This window comes from Silene latifolia, chromosome 11, assembly GCF_048544455.1.
Source record: "Silene latifolia isolate original U9 population chromosome 11, ASM4854445v1, whole genome shotgun sequence".
Taxonomy (NCBI): Eukaryota; Viridiplantae; Streptophyta; class Magnoliopsida; order Caryophyllales; family Caryophyllaceae; genus Silene; species Silene latifolia.
In genome coordinates, this window is record NC_133536.1 from 84,726,730 (window position 1) to 84,746,819 (window position 20,090).

At 39.4% G+C, this 20,090-nt stretch overlaps 1 long non-coding RNA gene across 1 annotated transcript; it reads right to left on the bottom strand.

Moving 5' to 3' along the window:
• Positions 1-19,295: 19,295 nt before the first annotated feature.
• Positions 19,296-19,850, bottom strand: LOC141614955 (uncharacterized). Its single transcript, XR_012529497.1, has 3 exons — positions 19,818-19,850; positions 19,574-19,703; positions 19,296-19,466 (listed from the first exon to the last, which is right to left on the bottom strand). It is a non-coding gene; the product is annotated as an uncharacterized LOC141614955 (long non-coding RNA).
• Positions 19,851-20,090: the final 240 nt, after the last annotated feature.

A 20,090-nucleotide genomic window follows, 5' to 3' on the forward strand; every position in this document is an offset into this window, starting at 1 on the left:
AAACGCGCACCAAGCTCATTCCTCGAGTCAATACTTCATGTCAAATCCTATGCTAAACACTCCGGGATAGACTTGGTCCATTTTCCGCCATATTCTTCGCATTCCTACAAAATCACACGAAAAGGAAGAAATACACGAAACAAGGGAAATAGTAGCATAAACTACTCAATTGAGCTCTGAAATGCGTGTGAAATGAGGTGCAAAATATCATATATTAGACACGCATCAAACTTCCCCAAACCAAACCCATGCTTGTCCCCAAGCAAGAACTAGACTCGATCTTAGAACCTAATGGAACGAGTTCAATCTCAGAGCGAAATGCAACAAATAAAGCCTAAACCAATTTAATGCACAACTAACAATCAATTAGCATTGTGAATCATGCAAACGAGTTATGTAGTCGTTAAAAACTGCTGAACCGTCAACTGCAGAGACTTATCAATTCAGACTCTCACGGGTCGCTCAAATCACACATAAGCACAGGTGAATATATGTAAAAGATAGAAAGAAGTAATTTGTAGTGACACTCACCTAACTACGACCTATAAGAACATGCGTGCAATCTAATATGAAAATAATCTCTACAACCGTACATATGCATTCCAACCAAACCAGTGACCATGACACATGCCGAGGTAAATATGGATATGTGAGGTAATGGGTAAGAAGAGGCAAAAATGAATTTGGATAAGAGGAATTAAAGCCAAGCTAGTAACTACATGTCCAAATTATAACAACATCCAACTTCTTGCTCCAGATAAATCAATACAAAACGGTGCTAATGAGTAGCACTAATCTCACAAACTCCACAAAAAGTCAACTCCCCAAATGATAATAATAAAGCAGGGGAGCAAAAATCGCCATTTGATAAAGACTTTGAATTATGCGATTCTGATTTTTTTCTTTTCTTTTCTTTTCTTTTCTTCCTTCTTTTCATTTGTTTTTTCAATTCTATTTTCTCTTCCTTTCTTTCCTCCTTTCAACATTCCACCAACCTTCTCATACAGAGCAATATAACCAAGATGCAATAAACACATTCCCACAACTACCAATACTAGCTCGGATAGGGTAGGCTAAATAATGGTATGTAGCTTATGGGACGAAAAGGCAAATTTGGCTATGTGAGGCTTATGAGTAAAATGAGAAAAGGAGACCTCTACCACATGTGTCAACAAACCACAAACCGAATGCATACGGGTATTAAGCAGATTAAGTTCATATTTATGCATATTGATGTAACATGTCTTATAAGGAGTAACTACTCACATCCTAAATAAACTGGTCATAAATGTCACCAGTTATAAGCTCTAAATCTCAGAATATAATGTAGTTTGCCAAAAATATAAGTCAAGTCTCAAGTTCAGCAAGAAATTTAACGAAAACTCGTAGACTATGCATATATGATTCTACTAATAACATGTCAATTAGCAAGGCTTAGGCATAAACATCTGCAAATGCAATGTCATCATTGAAATACTACCGTTCCGACTCGACCTATATGCTAAAATAAACAGGAATTTTTGAAATTTTTAAAAATTTTCAATCAAATTTTTTTTTTGAATTTTGATATATATATATATATGAAATGAAATAACAAATGCAAACTGAAATGCAATAAACGTGAAACAGAAATGCATTGGAACATCTGAATGCAACGCAAAACCCTTCCCCAAACCAAATCACACAATGTCCCCATGTGCAAAATCATATAAGAAAATAAGCAAAGGAAATGAGAGTTGCGGAATTATAACTAAAATTGACATAAAAGAAGGACTCGGAAACTCACAAGACTTTAAGCGCAGCAAAAAGGAAACCTCCCCAAACCAGCGTGAGCTAGGAGGTTTTAGTAGCCAGCAGTGCTACCAACAAGTACCTGAAAAGACAAACAAAAGTACCGCGCATAATTTTCGAGAAAGCAATTTATGAAACGCAAAATTATGTGCACAATAAGGAAATGGAAGAAAACAGAAATAAATCGGAGAATAAAGTGGAGAAAAGACTCCCTCAACTCCGCAAATCGACCAAACACAGCAGGGGAATGATCGAAAACAGGTACAGCAGCGGACAGCGGTCGATCGACCACCTTACCCAGTCGATCGACCAAGATGACGGGAACAGAAGCTCCTGGAACTGTAGCGCTCAGTCGATCGACTAAGATGGCCAGTCGATCGACTGAAATAGCTGCTGTAACTTCCTGATTTCTTCGAATTAGCTCAATAAATTGAGCTAACAAGGTCTATAAACCTGCAAATACACATAATAATGCGCCCAAAATTGCGCAAAACCCGAAGTAACAGTCTAAAGTTTATAAAAAATCCTAAGAAACCAAACTAAGCGAAGTTTCGCGCACACGAAAAATGATAAATAGTCTAAAAGCAATAAATTGTCTTAAAAAGGTCTAAGAAACGAATCAACGAAAACTGCGGAAAATCACCGACCAAGGCTTCTGTCTACATGAAGTAGCTTCTGCAGTGCTCATCTCAGAAGCTGGACTCCACTCTACTCCGCCTGGAATACTCAACGGAGCATCTCTAGCATCTTCCCAAGCATGGCCATCATCTTCTAGCTCCTCACACTCAAGATCCGACTCCGAAATTTTGACTGGCTCCTTCTTCTTGGGCTCCTCATCTGGCTCCTCGTCAGTTGCATAGCTCAGACATCCCAAACCGCCTCTCTGAACAATGGGCTCCTTCACAGCTGGAGCGATCAGCGGTTCTTTCTTCCCCAAACTGGTTCCTGCAACAGCCAAAATAGAAGAATCTTCCTCCAATTTGCTCCCAATATGGGGCGGAGGTGTCATAACAGGAATATGCACAGGTAATGACGAAGGAGTGTCAGTAATTACAACATAAGACTTACGAGTAGAAATCGCATTACAAGTCACAGGAAACATAGCATCTTTCTTCATATAAGTCTGGGCAAAACTAATGGACTGCTTCCCCACCTTAAAGGTCAGTGTCCCTGAGCCAACATCAATAACTGCACCAGCAGTGTGCAGAACGGGTCTACACAAAATGATAGGGATATGGGCATCCTCGGATATGTCTAACACAATAAAGTCAACTGGGAAGAAAAATTTTCCTATTTGCACAGGAATATCCTCTAGGACTCCTACGGGCTGGACCTCAGAACGATCAGCCATTTGCACTTTAATATTAGTGACCGCAAATCTAGTCAATCATAATCTCCTAGCAATACTCAAAGGCATGACACTAATACTAGCCACTAAATCACATAATGCCTTCTCAATTGAGAAGGTACCAATATTACAAGGGACTGAAAAGCTACCCGGGTCAGCTAACTTGTGTGGAGCAGTGTGAGTCAAATAAGAGCTAGATTCTTCAGTTAAATTAACAGACTCGACCCTATCAAGTTTCCGCTTCTTATTTAAAAGCTGCTTCATGAATTTCATATAAGCGGGAACTTGATTAACCAACTCAAGAAAAGGTACTTGCACATTGAGACTATGAATGACATTTTTAAATTTTTCAAAATATACCTCATCCTTCGTTGGTACCAGCCTCTCTGGATATGGGGCTATCAGAAGTAGCTTAGCCCTCTCCTCTAGGTCTCTCATACCGGCATCGGTGGACTTAGGCAGAAAATCCACTACTTTATCCTTGTTGTAACTCGAACCCTCTTCAGACCGTCTCAAGAATGAACCATTAATCGTCATCGGGTCATACTTTGGAACCGGAACGAACCCATCAACATCGGGGTCTTGCCTCGATAATTTCGGAGGTGTAGTACCCCGAAACAAGTAGTCCCTCAAATTATCTGGCATTGGAGGACGAAATGGCTCATCATCAGCTGCGTTTCCAGTCGATCGACCATGTTGGTCAGTCGATCGACGGGTTTCAACAGTACCAGAAGCTATATCATTTCGCGGACTGGTCGATCGACTGGGTGATGTGGTCGATCGACCGTGATTACTGCTGATCGTCTTTTTCTCGCCCTTTTTCTTCTTCCCTTTTTCAGCAGTTTTCTCAGATCCATCAAGAGTAGACCCGCTCCTCAGCGTTATTGCATGTACGGTCTCAATACGCTGATTCAGAGAGTGAAATTGACTCGGTATCTCAGCTGCATTCTTATCTAATGTGGCAATTTGAGATTTCAGCTCCGTGATTGAGACCTCATTCGCCGCATTACTTTTCTGTACCTCTACCATAAGCAGCTGCACTAGACTTATCAACTTTGCAACTTCATTATTTGACTCTTGCTGTGACAGAGTGGATGGTGGTGGGGCTTCATAAGGAGGCACATATGGTTGATGCGGTGAAGTAGGAGCGTAATTATACGAATTGTCGAGCTGAAGTTGATGAAAAGCAAACATCTTCTCCTTAGGGTTCCTGCATGCATCAGCTGTGTGTCCCCTTCCGCCGCATCTCCCACAAAACGGCACCTGCTGCTCCTGAGAATGGAACATGGGTGGACCCTTCTGAAGTACTGTAGATAGGACCTGTAGGACCTAACAAAACAATACTGGAGGAAATGGTAAGAACTGCCTCAAGGTACTCAGTCTTCCCTTGAGGCGAAACACAAACTAAAATAAAAAATAAAAAACACTTAAAACTAGCGCTGCCTCCCCGGCAACGGCGCCAAAGTTTGATACCTGTCGAAGTGAGTATCAAAAATAATATTTATAAATTCCGAACTACAACTAGCAAGCGGTAGTAAGGGTCGATCCGCAGGGAGGTAGGGAATTCTAATTGTTTTAATTTTAGTCTATGAATTTCTGGGGGTTTTGGATTAAAGTTTATCTAAGTCTAAAATGCAAAAATAAATAAGCAAAGAATAAAATTTAGAGTAAGCAAATGATAAAAGAAGAGCTAAGACGATCGGTTCACTATAGCTGCGATGGCACATAATCCTAGGTAACTTCGAAATACGGTCGCGAAGGATGGGGAAAACAAGTCCTCTCGGTCCATGTTAAATAGTAACTACCTCTCGGCCTATGCTACTAATCCCTAAGTCTCATTAATACTAACTATCATTCTTTATTAATGATTCCTAATGCAAACTAAATCACGTTATCTCTCGATCTTAGCAATTTAGTCGTTTTAATTCGTTAATTATTGTCCATTTCTATCTCTCGATCTATGGGATGGTCAAGTTTGAGCATCTATCAAGTCTCCTCTCGGTCTCATTGAAAGATAAAGCTCCTAACGAAACAAACAAAGCAAAACCAGACGCGTAACGGTCGATCGACCGGGTGCGGTCGATCGACCATACCGTGAATCGGAATCGCCTATAATTTATGCCATCTACGCTATAGCTCCCCTACATCTTAGCAGGGTTGATTTAGCTACTCATAGTTGTGATAAAAACAGCAATAATATTATCAAATAAAGCTAACGAATTCATGCTTGGATTAATTAAATGAACAGTTAACATAAAACGATAATTGGCTTTGGGAATTCTAACCTAACAACTCTATACTACGAATGAATTAAAACAGCGAGTATTAAACGAAGGAACAGAAAATACCGTAGGGAGAATTGAAGAGGAAAGATCGAAACCGAATGTAAATAAAGCTTTATTGACGGAAAAAATAATCTAAACTAATGACTATCGAATTGTATATTAAGAACTTGATGATAAAAACTGGACGGTTATTCTGAAAACTAAGGTTATGTTATATAGGAATAATCCTGCGTAACCTTTATTCCTAAACCTAATCACAATGGGCTTTGGAATTCTCGATCTTTTAACTTGAACAACAGCTCATGGGGTGGTCGATCGACCACTTGTACCAGTCGATCGACCAAGAGTGCTGTACAGAATTGCATTCTGACGATTCCTGCAGCGCGCACCGATCTTAAAACAGCTGCCATTTCTTCGTTACTTGGTCAAATCAGGCATTCTACACGGCGTTGGAAAGCTAAGAGGATAAGCGTTCACCTCCAATTAGAATCACTCGATTATCAGCTATAGAACTCGAGATATTGCCATCTGAAGCAGGCTGCAATATCATGAAGTGCTTCTTTGCTTGTTAAACTCGTATGCACCCATGCTTTTGCTATCTTTAGGCCTTGAAACGCGCACCAAGCTCATTCCTAGAGTCAATACTTCATGTCAAATCCTGAGCTAAACACTCCGGGACAGACTTGGTCCATTTTCCGCCATATTCTTCGCATTCCTACAAAATCACACGAAAAGGAAGAAATACACGAAACAAGGGAAATAGTAGCATAAACTACTCAATTGAGCTCTGAAATGCGTGTGAAATGAGGTGCAAAACATCATATATTAGACACGCATCAAACTTCCCCAAACCAAACCCTTGCTTGTCCCCAAGCAAGAACTAGACTCGATCTTAGAACCTAATGGAACGAGTTCAATCTCAGAGTGAAATGCAACAAATAAAGCCTAAACCAATTTAATGCACAACTAACAATCAATTAGCATTGTGAATCATGCAAACGAGTTATGTAGTCTTTAAAAACTGTTGAACCGTCAACTGCAGAGACTTATCAATTCAGACTCTCATAGGTCGCTCAAATCACACATAAGCACAGGTGAATATATGTAAAAGATAGAAAGAAGTAATTTGTAGTGACACTCACCTAACTACGACCTATAAGAACATGCCTGCAATCTAATATGAAAATAATTTCTACAACCGTACATATGCATTCCAACCAAACCAGTGACCATGACACATGCCGAGGTAAATATGGATATGTGAGGTAATGGGTAAGAAGAGGCAAAAATGAATTTGGATAAGAGGAATTAAAGCCAAGCTAGTAACTACATGTCCAAATTATAACAACATCCAACTTCTTGCTCCAGATAAATCAATACAAAACGGTGCTAATGAGTAGCACTATTCTCACAAACTCCACAAAAAGTCAACTCCCCAAATGATAATAATAAAGCAGGGGAGCAAAAATCGCCATTTGATAAAGACTTTGAATTATGCGATTCTGATTTTTTTCTTCTCTTTTCTTTTATTTTCTTCCTTCTTTTCATTTTTTTTTCAATTCTATTTTCTCTTCCTTTCTTTCCTCCTTTCAACATTCCACCAACCTTCTCATACAGAGCAATATAACCAAGATGCAATAAACACGTTCCCACAACTACCAATACTAGCTCGGATAGGGTAGGCTAAATAATGGTATGTAGCTTATGGGACGAAAAGGCAAATTTGGCTATGTGAGGCTTATGGGTAAAATGAGAAAAGGAGACCTCTACCACATGTGTCAACAAACCACAAACCGAATGCATACGGGTATTAAGCAGATTAAGTTCATATTTATGCATATTGATGTAACATGTCTTATAAGGAGTAACTACTCACATCCTAAATAAACTGGTCATAAATGTCACCAGTTATAAGCTCTAAATCTCAGAATATAATGTAGTTTGCCAAAAATCTATGTCAAGTCTCAAGTTCAGCAAGAAATTTAACGAAAACTCGTAGACTATGCATATATGATTCTACTAATAACATGTCAATTAGCAAGGCTTAGGCATAAACAGCTGCAAATGCAATGTCATCATTGAAATATTACCGTTCCGACTCGACCTATATGCTAAAATAAACGTGAATTTTTGAAATTTTTGAAATTTTTCAATCAATATTTTTTTTTGAATTTTGATATATATATATATGAAATGAAATAACAAATGCAAACTGAAATGCAATAAACGTGAAACAGAAATGCAATGGAACATGTGAATGCAACGCAAAACCCTTCCCCAAACCAAATCACACAATGTCCCCATGTGCAAAATCATATAAGAAAATAAGCAATGGAAATGAGAGTTGCGGAATTATAACTAAAATTGACATAAAAGAAGGACTCGGAAACTCACAAGACTTTAAGCGCATCAAAAAGGAAACCTCCCCAAACCAGCGTGAGCTAGGAGGTTTTAGTAGCCAACAGTGCTACCAACAAGTACCTGAAAAGACAAACAAAAGTACCGCGCATAATTTCCGAGAAAGCAATTTATGAAACGCAAAATTTTGTGCACAATAAGGAAATGGAAGAAAACAGAAATAAATCAGAGAATAAAGTGGAGAAAAGACTCCCTCAACTCCGCAAATCGACCAAACACAACAGGGGAATGATCGAAAATAGGTACAACAGCGGTCGATCGACCACCTTACCCAGTCGATCGACCAAGATGACGGGAACAGAAGCTCCTGGAACTGTAGCGCTCAGTCGATCGACTAAGATGGCCAGTCGATCGACTGAAATAGCTGCTTTAACTTCCTGATTTCTTCGAATTAGCTCAATAAATTGAGCTAACAAGGTCTATAAACCTGCAAATACACATAATAATGCGCCCAAAATTGCGCAAAACCCGAAGTAACAGTCTAAAGTTTATAAAAAATCCTAAGCAAACCAAACTAAGCGAATTTTCGCGCACACGAAAAATGATAAATAGTCTAAAAGCAATAAATTGTCTTAAAAAGGTCTAAGAAACGAATCAACGGAAACTGCGGAAAATCTCCGACCAAGGCTTCTGTCTACATGAAGTAGCTTCCGCAGTGCTCATCTCAGAAGCTGGACTCCACTCTACTCCGCCTGGAATACTCAACGGATCATCTCTAGCATCTTCCCAAGCATGGCCATCATCTTCTAGCTCCTCACACTCAAGATCCGACTCCGAAATTTTGACTGGCTCCTTCTTCTTGGGCTCCTCATCTAGCTCCTCGTCAGTTGCATAGCTCAGACATCCCAAACCGCCTCTCTGAACAATGGGCTCCTTCACAGCTGGAGCGATCAGCGGTTCTTTCTTCCCCAAACTGGTTCCTGCAACAGCCAAAACAGAAGAATCTTCCTCCAATTTGCTCCCAATCTGGGGCGGGGGTGTCATAACAGGAATAGGCACAGGTAATAACGAAGGAGTGTCAGTAATTACATCATAAGACTTACGAGTAGAAATCGCATTACAAGTCACAGGACACATAGCATCTTTCTTCATATAAGTCTGGGCAAAACTAATGGACTGCTTCCCCACCTTAAAGGTCAGTGTCCCTGAGCCAACATCAATAACTGCACCAGCAGTGTGCAGAACGGGTCTACCCAAAATGATAGGGATATGGGCATCCTCGGATATGTCTAACACAATAAAGTCAACTGGGAAGAAAAATTTTCCTATTTGCACAGGAATATCCTCTAGGACTCCTACGGGCTGGACCTCAGAACGATCAGCCATTTGCACTGTCATATTAGTGACCGAAAATCTAGTCAATTCTAATCTCCTAGCAAGACTCAAAGGCATGACACTAATACTAGCCACTAAATCACATAATGCCTTCTTAATTGAGAAGGTACCAATATTACAAGGGACTGAAAAGCTACCCGGGTCAGCTAACTTGTGTGGAGCAGTGTGAGTCAAATAAGAGCTATATTCTTCAGTTAAATTAACAGACTCGACCCTATCAAGTTTCCGCTTCTTATTTAAAAGCTGCTTTATGAATTTCATATAAGCGGGAACTTGATTAACCAACTCAAGAAAAGGTACTTGCACATTGAGACTATGAATGACATTTTTAAATTTTTCAAAATATACCTCATCCTTCGTTGGTAAACCTCTCGGATATGGGGTCGTCAAGTAGCTTAGCCCTCTCCTCTAGGTCTCTCATACCGGCATCGGTGGACTTAGGCTGAAAATCCACTACTTTATCCTTGTTGTAACTCGAACCCTCTTCAGACCGTCTCAAGAATGAACCATTAATCGTCATCGGGTCATACTTTGGAACCGGAACGAACCCATCAACATCTGGGTCTTGCCTCGATAATTTCGGAGGTGTAGTACCCCGAAACAAGTAGTCCCTCAAATTATCTGGCATTGGAGGACGAAATGGCTCATCATCAGCTGCGTTTCCAGTCGATCGACCATGTTGGTCAGTCGATCGACGGGTTTCAACAGTACCAGAAGCTATATCATTTCGCGGACTGGTCGATCGACTGGGTGATGTGGTCGATCGACCGTGATTACTGCTGATCGTCTTTTTCTCGCCCTTTTTCTTCTTCCCTTTTTCAGCAGTTTTCTCAGATCCATCAAGAGTAGACCCGCTCCTCAGCGTTATTGCATGTACGGTCTCAATACGCTGATTCAGAGAGTGAAATTGACTCGGTATCTCAGCTGCATTCTTATCTAATGTGGCAATTTGAGATTTCACTCGTGATTGAGACCTCATTCGCCGCATTACTTTTCTCGTACCTCTACCATAAGCAAATTTGCACTAGACTTATCAACTTTGCAACTTCATTATTTGACTCTTCTTTTGTGAGTGGATGGTGGTGGGGCTTCATAAGGAGGCACATATGGTTGATGCGGTGAAGTAGGAGCGTAATTATACGAATTGTCGAGCTGAAGTTGATGAAAAGCAAACATCTTCTCCTTAGGGTTCCTGCATGCATCGGTGTGTGTCCCCTTCCGCCGCATCTCCCACAAAACGGCACCGCTTGCTCCCGAGAATGGAACATGGGTGGACCCTTTGGAAATCAGTAGATAGGACTGTAGGACCTAACAAAACAATCTTTGGAGGAAATGGTAAGAACTGCCTCAAGGTACTCAGTCTTCCCTTGAGGCGAAACACAGACTAAAATAAAAAATAAAAAACACTTAAAACTAGCGCTGCCTCCCCGGCAACGGCGCCAAAGTTTGATACCTGTCGAAGTGAGTATCAAAAATAATATTTATAAATTCCGAACTACAACTAGCAAGCGGTAGTAAGGGTCGATCCGCAAGGAGGTAGGGAATTCTAATTGTTTTAATTTTAGTCTATGAATTTCTGGGGGTTTTGGATTAAAGTTTATCTAAGTCTAAAATGCAAAAATAAATAAGCAAAGAATAAAATTTAGAGTAAGCAAATGATAAAAGAAGAGCTAAGATTAAAGTTTTGGATTCGTTAATTATTGTCCATTCCTATCTCTCTATCTACGGGATGGTCAAGTTTGAGCATCTATCAAGTCTCCTCTCGGTCTTATTGAAAGATAAAGCTCCTAACGAAACAAACAAAGCAAAACCAGACGTGTAACCAGTCGATCGACCAGGGGTACTGGTCGATCGACCATACCGTGAATCGAAATCGCCTATAATTTATGCCATCTACGCTATAGCTCCCTTACAACTTAGCGGGGTTGATTTAGCTACTCATAGTTGTGATAAAAACAGCAATAATATTATCAAATAAAGCTAACGAATTCATGCTTGGATTAATTAAATGAACAGTTAACATAAAACGATAATTGGCTTTGGGAATTCTAACCTAACAACTCTATACTACGAATGAATTAAAACAGCGAGTATTAAACGAAGGAACAAAAAATACCGTAGGGAGAATTGAAGAGGAAAGATTGAAACCGAATGTAAATAAAGCTTTATTGACGGAAAAAATAATCTAAACTAATGACTATCGAATTGTATATTAAGAACTTGATGATAAAAACTGGACGGTTATTCTGAAAACTAAGGTTATGTTATATAGGAATAATCCTGCGTAACCTTTATTCCTAAACCTAATCACAATGGGCTTTGGAATTCTCGATCTTTTAACTTGCACAATAGCTCGTGGGGTGGTCGATCGACCACTTGTTCCAGGTTATCGACCAAGAGTGCTGTAAAGAATTGCATTCTGACGATTCCTACAGCGCGCACCGATCTTAAAACAGCTGCCATTTCTTCGTTACTTGGTCAAATCAGGCGTTCTATACGGCGTTGGAAAGCTAAGAGGATAAGCGTTCACCTCCATTTGGAATCACTTGATTATCAGCTCTATAACTCGAGATATTGCCATCTGAAGCAGGCTGCAATATCATGAAGTGCTTCTTTGCTTGTTAAACTCGTATGCACCCATGCTTTTGCTATCTTTAGGCCTTGAAACGCGCACCAAGCTCATTCCTTGAGTCAATACTTCATGTCAAATCCTATGCTAAACACTCCGGGACAGACTTGGTCCATTTTCCGCCATATTCTTCGCATTCTTACAAAATCACACGAAAAGGAAGAAATACACGAAACAAGGGAAATAGTAGCATAAACTACTCAATTGAGCTCTGAAATGCGTGTGAAATGAGGTGCAAAACATCATATATTAGACACGCATCATAAACGCACTTATTGTGGAGGACACTATTCCAACAATCTCCCACTTGTCCGACACAAGTGTGCGTTACCAATTCTCTTGTCCAATAATATCTCCCACTCAATGCAAGATGTCTTTCAGGTCGTTCTTGCACGTGATCATATCATAAAGTGGTTTCCTCGATCAGGAGAATGACTGTCTGACCGGATAATCTACTATAGATCTCATCCGAGCGTGGCCACGCATTTCCAGTCACCTCTCCTCGAGTGGCCTTGAGATAAAATATGACTTAAATGGACAATCCTGTTGACCTATTTTCTTTGTTCGATACAAATCACAATGACCCAGTAAATGCCCATCGGCCTCCTTTTACGGCGCGACCTAAAACAAAAACCTAAGCCACCGGAAAACTGCACCAACTCAGACAAATAGTCACCAGTCTAAAGAATTGACTCGAAGGAATATATAGAAATCCTCGCCACGACCCAGCAACAAAAGGACTCTATAAACGGTCACTGTCCGACAAATCGTCTCACAATCTGCCTATGTAATCGATCAGCCATCACTATGACCATATGACAGTCGAACTTGTCATCTATCGCCTTACAATCTAGTTACTCTGAGACGTCACCTCATTAAGGAACTAGGGACAAAATACAATGTTAATCCAGTTCACTTTAATAGGGTTCGACATTGTCACTACAACGTATTTGGACTAAAACAAAGTATTTTAAATTCAGATATAAAACTGAATACAACGATAAATGTAATTATTATATATGAAATAATAAATACAATATCTTGATTATTACATATTATACAATTTACAACAGTTCTGGCATTCGTCTCAATCCCATCGAAACAACATAACTATCATGTTTAGCTTGAGACAATGGTTTGGTTAAAGGATCAGCGATGTTGTCAGCTGTCCCAACCTTACAGACTGGAATTTCCTTTCTTTCAATTAAATCTCTAATTACATGAAATTTCCTAAGTACGTGTCTAGACTTGTTACTAGACTTGGGCTCTTTTGCTTGAAAAATTTCCCCACTATTATCACAATATAAAGTGATAGGATCCTCAGCGGTTGGAACTACTTTCAGTACCTCTAAGAATTGCCTAATCCAAACAGCTTCCTTTGTAGCTTCAGAGGCTGCAATGTGCTCATCTTCCGTTGTAGAATCAGCAGTCACAGAGTCCTTAAAACTTCTCTAATAAACCGCCCCTCCATTCAACAAAAAAACAAAACCAGCCTGGGATTTCAAATCATCCCTATCGGTTTGGAAACTGGCATCCGTATAACCTCTTATACGTAATTCAGATTCTCCTCCAAACACTAAGAATGAATCCTTAGTCCTTCTCAAGTACATCAGAATATTCTTGACGGCTATCCCGTGACTCTCGCCTGGAGTTTTCTGATAACGACTCATCATACTCAAAGCATACGAGACGTCAGGACGAGAACACATCATAGCATACATGATCGATCCAACAGCAGAAGCATAGGGAATCGATTTCATGCGTTCAATATCCTTAGGCTCAGTAGGACACTGTGACTTACTCAAAGTAATCCCACTCCTATAGGTAGAAAACCTCTCTTGGAGTTTTTCATATTGAATCGGTCAAGAATCTTATCGATATAGGATTCTTGACCCAAAGCTAATATCCTTTTGGATCTATCCCTATAGATCCGGATACCCAAGATGCGCTGAGCTTCTCCCAAATCTTTCATTTGGAAGTGATTTTCTAACCACTTCTTGACAGAAGCAAGCATATCTACATCATTCCCAATGAGTAATATGTCGTCCACGTAAAGAAGTAAGAAAACAACTTTACTCCCACTAAACTTCATGTATAAACATGGTTCCTCAACACTTCGAGAAAAACCATTCTGTTTAATAACATGATCAAAACGATGATTCCAACTCCTTGACGCTTGCTTAAGACCATAAATGGATCTCTTAAGTTTGCATACTTTGTTAGGATTTTTAGGATCCACAAAACCTTCAGATTGTGTCATGAACACTTCCTCTTCCAGAAACCCGTTCAGGAAAGCGGTTTTGACATCCATTTGCCATATCTCATAATCATGAAATGCAACCATCGCTAACATTATCCGAATAGATCTAAGCATAGCAACTGGTGCAAAAGTTTCATCATAGTGTAAAACATGGACTTGGGTGAAACCTTTTGCCACCAATCTAGCTTTGTAGACATCTTTATGTCCATCCATGCCGATTTTAATCTTAAATATCCACTTACACTGAAGAGGTCGAACATCTTTAGGTAAGTCAACCAGGTCCCATACCTGATTTTCGTACATAGAATCCATTTCGGATTGCATGGCCTCGAGCCATAGCTTAGAGTCAGAACTAGTAATAGCTGCTTTGTAGGTCTTAGGTTAATCACTTTCCAAAAGTAAAACCTCATAGTCACCATCTTCCTCAATAACACCAAGGTATCTATCAGGCTGGCGACTAACTCTCTCTGACCTCCTAGGTTCAGAAGGAACAATAACCGATTCAGACGTAGAAGGAACATCTTCCTGTACTGTCACATCAGTTTGTCACTCTTGAAATTCATCAAGTTCAAATTTTCTCCCACTCTGTCTTCTAGAAATAAACTCTTTTTTCTAGAAAGACAGCTTCACGAGCCACAAACACTTTGTTCTCGCTACTATTGTATAAGTAATATCCACATGTTTCCTTAGGGTAGCCTACAAAAATACATTTTTCAGAACGAGGTGCAAGCTTATCGTCAGACTTGCTGTTGACATAAGCATCACAACCCCATACTTTCATGTATCGCAGATTCAGGACTTTCCCTTTCCATATCTCATATGGAGTTTTGTCAGTTGCTTTAGTGGGACTTTGATTAAGTGAGCGTATAGCAGATAAAATGGCAAAACCCCAAAATGACTTAGGTAACTCAGTTTGACTCATCATTGATCGGACCATATCTAATAAAGTTCGATTCCTACTTTCAGCCACACCATTTAATTGTGGTGTGCCAGGAGGAGTTAACTGGGATACAATACCACAGCCTTTAAAGTGATCTCTAAAGTCATTGCTTTAATACTCCCCACCACGATCTGATCGTAATGTTTTAATCTTCTTATTTAATTGGTTTTCCACTTCATTCTGAAACTCTTTGAACTTATCAAAAGCCTCACTTTTATACCTCATTAAGTAGATATACCCATATCTACTCATGTCATCGGTAAAAGTAATGAAATAATCATAATTACCTCTAGCAGTGCCTGTCATTGGACCACATACATCGGTGTGTATTAAACCCAACAACTCACTAGCTCGAGATCCTTTTCCTAGAAAAGGTGAACGAGTCATCTTGCCAAAAAGACAATATTCGCATGTACCAAATGATTCGAAATCAAAAGGTTTAATTATACCAGTCGACACTAGTCTTCTAATGCGCTTCTCGTTAATGTGTCCTAATCGACAATGCCATAAATAAGATTGATCGGGATCACCTGTTTTGAGTCTTTTATTATCTAAATGATAAACATTGTTGCAAGTGTCTAGAATATAAATACCATTGATTGAAATAGCTTCGCTATATACAATCCCATTAAGGGAAAAAGTACAACGTTTGTCTTTGATAACAAAAGAAAAACCTTCTGTGTCTAACACAGATACTGATATTATATTCCTAGCAACGTTGGTACAAAATAATAATTATTAAGAAACAACTGCAACCCCGAAGCAAAATTATGTACATAAGTTCCTACTGAGACGGCGGCTACTTTAGACCCGATACCATTCGGAGATCAACATCACCCTTGTTTAGCTTTCTTATGCTTTTTAGGCCCTGCAAATGATTGCACAAGTGAGAACCACAACCATTATCTAATACCCAAGTTGTATTTGAAGTATAATTTATGTCTATCCTAAAAGATTCGGTTGAGAAATTACATGTTGGCTTCACAATGCCAGCTTTGATGTCATCCAAGTATTTCGTGCAATTACACCTCCAATGTCCGTTGTTATTACAGTAATTACAAGTATCTTTAAGAGGATTACCCTTTTTAGGCTTAGGCTTGGTAGAGCAACTCGCAATTGCTTTACCTTTGCCTTCCACCTGTACGGGCTTCTTACCTGCGTTCCTCTTAAACTGCTTCTTCCCCTTCACGTTAATCGCAAGTACATCTTTCCTCGTACTCCCACTAAATCCCATATCCTTCTCTGCTTGCACAAGCAGAGAATGGAGCTCATATAAACTTTTTCTCATGTTTGTCATATTATAATTTACCCTAAATTGGGTAATTCTTTGACGTGGGAGAGAGAGAGAGAGTGAGTGGAGCACTCGGTCCACCACAAGTTCGTCGGGGCCCCTCTAAAGGTTCCACGTACTCAATCATTTTAAGTACGTGAGAACTTATAGGTTGACCATCTTTGAGGTTAGCCTCAAAGAAACGAACTGCGGTGTCATACCGAATTATCCTCGGGGTTTGAGAAAACATAGTAGAAAGCCTTGAGAATACTTCATGTGCATTGCGGAACTTGACACATTGCCTTTGTAAAGCAGGATCCATTGAAAAAATCAAAACATTTTTTATTGCAGTAACTTGACACATTGGTTGTCATCATATATGCTGGAGTAATTGTTGTTATTGTTGTGGTCGTGTTGTTGTTATTGTTTTGGAGACGTAAGACGGTTGGGAGACCGTCTTACGCTTGAGTCGCCTCTTGGAGCTTCCAACTCCAAGAGGGATGTGCACATTAATGGCTTGAGTTACGGAGGAACTCGTGTGGTTGAGACACGACGTCTGGCAGGGGATCCGATTGGCTTCCGAACCCGGTACGTCTGGGCGTGTCCCGATACCTGTTTGTGATTATCGGTATGTCTGGGCGTGTCCCGATACCGTGGTGGTGGTTATTGATAGTGGTCTATTCATATTAGTAGTCATGTTGCATACTCACACACTTGAGTCGTGTCATCTTTTGTCTGTCTATTGAAACTGACATTTGTTGTGTCTGTATTTTGTCACATGTCTCTCTTGGGGTGGCCTGTGTTGATCTATATGATGTCCTTTGGTCATATAGGGAGCAGGTTAGATACAGGTTGGTTGGATAGTACGCGGGAGACGGGACGAGCTTGATGAGTCACGAGATGTGTATAATTTGTTAGATGAGTATAGTAACTACGGGTTGTACTTTTATTCATTAGCTAATGGTTTGTAATCGCTAAACTAGTTGTTTATAATAAATGTTTTCTTTATCGTATTTCCGATTCACCGCCTCGGGAAACCTAGATGGTAACATCTCCTAATTACCTCGGTCGGGTAAGAAGGGGGTGTTACAAGTAGGGTATAATTTCTCCGTATTTTTTTGTGAATGAAAATGATATGAGATAATCTAATTAGGAGGGTTTATGAATGAGTGAAATGAGAAAAGATAAGAATAAAATCTCCTTATTTAAGTAATGCAAAATCGGTTAAGGTAAGGGTTAACATCCAAAATTTCTTTTCCTTTTTGTTGTAAAAATAAACAAATGTAGAAAAATAATAATAATACTAAGGATTTCAAATAAAAGAATAAAAAGGATAAATCTAGTTAAATAATTAACTTGTCTATTAAACAAAAATACAGTCCATATATCAATGGCGCCAAAATCGATTCCCCAATTCCGCTTACAAAAATGTCAGCTACATAAAAGGTCGGTCCGAGAAGAAATCGGACTGAAATAAGATTTAAAACGGCATTAATTAACGATTTGTACAAAACCGGTAAATATAAGTATTAAAATTTAAATCTTATAAACAAAAATTAAATAAGCGAGATTAAAAAATTTGTGGGTGTTACACTACAAAAAGAATTAAAACAGGCGACTGATTTTGGCGACTGAAATCAGTCGCCAAAATCAATTTGGCGACTGAAATCAGTCGCCAAACGTCAGTCGCGGACCTTAGTCGCCTTTTTTAGTTTTGGCGACTAAAGTCGGTCGCCAAATTTAGCGACTGACAAATCAGTCGCCAAATACCAAAAATGGCGACTGACGGGGTAGTCGCCAATTTGGCGACTGATGCCAAGGTAGTCGCCAAAATGGCGACTGAAATGCAGTCGCCAAATGCTGATTCAGTCGCCATTTTTGGGTGATGTAGCCAATTTGACTGAGGCAATTTGGCGACTGATTATAGATTTGGCGACTACAAATCAGTCGCCAATTTGGCGACTACCTTAATATCAGTCGCCAAATTGGCGACTGACTTGCAGTCGCCAAATTGTAAATCGATCGCCAAAGCTCTTTGTAAGTTTTGGTGGATTTTTCGTTTTCATTGCTAGCCAAAAATTTACAACTCGCATACAAACCGATGTTCCACAACACCATACATCCCATTTCAACACACACAACACCATACATTTCAACCCAACACCTCCCAATTTCTCAAACTTCATTTCATATATTGAAAATGAAAGTTTTACAAGCTAAACTATTCTAAATGTTCAAGTCTAAATGTTCAAGTCTTACAAGCTTACATGCTAAAATCATCATACTTGGAAGCCAACACCGGCTCCACTCCCCCCATGTGGACCATGCGGATCATTTGGATCGTAGTTGGATCTAGGTCCGGGGTTACAACCTTGCCACCAATTCTCAAACATTTCCATTCTTTCCTTCATTTGCCGGAATTCTTCATCACGTTTGGCAAGTTCTTCATCACGTTTGGCATCACGTTCATCACGCTCTCTTATTTGACCTTGAAGTTGACTAATAATTCCGGTTGATACGTGTTCTTGCCGGGAATTGTTGAAGTCGATCTCCTACGCGTTTTCTCATAGAAAGCCGGTGTTGAACTTCCGGTACCATACACGTTCCCTTTCTTGAAGCCATCCACCAACTTAAACCATATGTCATTATCCGGAGCTTCTGGATTGGCGGCTTTTTCTTGTTCAAATGCTTCCTACAATATTAAACAAATGGTTGTAAGTTAATATGGTAACCACCTTATATACGACATTTTAAAAGAGAGTAAATTAACAAAAATTAAGTGTGACGGAAACTTACATATAATTGCTTGTCTTTTGGCTTAGTCCAAGTTCTAACCCCTTTGTGGTCAACCCTGGAATGCGTGTCCAGAAACAGTTCTGGTACCGTCGCAATCATTTGTGCCGTGACTTCTTCTTTCCTCTCTGAATGAAAAAAAAAACATACATGTTAGAAAATCAACAAAAAATCTAACATAAAATAAACATGTTGCATTGAAAACAAAAAAAAAAGTGTGAAATAATAGACAAACTTACCCCCAACATACGATTCCAGAACGATCGTGAACCCGCGTAATGAGTAGGCTCGTTCACGGCGTCTTCCTTTCCTCCTCTTTTGTTGAGGGATGCTTGCTTAGACTTCTTCTGAAAAGCGGGAGTTTTGGTATGCTTTATTAAGCCTTCATACTTGTCACCTGCAATTACACATATGAAATCATAACTAATAAGTTACTGATATTATTTATAATATAAGAGAGTATATACTAATTAATACAAATAACAAAACAAGTTAATTAAATACCTTTCATGTTCTCTGGTTCCTTTGGGCGCCTAACTACCTTCCAAATCACGTCCCGATATCGTCGAGTACCGACTTCCTCGTACCTGATACGGACATTCCGTTCTTGAGACGGTGACCAAGCATATGCTTGCTACAAAAAAAAAGCGACAAAATTTCATATTAGTATTTATAAAAGTATAACCTTTTAGTATTTATAAAAGTATAACCTTGGTTATTAAAACAAAGAAATACGGAAAATATATACCCGAAAGTTATTGAACCACGCATCTCTTTGTGGGGAGAAGCTTGTGTCCACGACGTAGGAATTGGACCCACGAAATTAGTCTTCGTGCTTTTCGTGACACCTCGTACCACGCAATTGTCCATAAACCTGCATTTATTTTGAACATGTAAAATTACAAACAATTATTATTTAAAAAAAAAATAAAAAAAAAAATAGTAGACTAATAAAGAATAAAACTTACCATAATCCCGTCGGCTCAAGGATCATCTTATGATCCGAAGTGTACCGTATCGG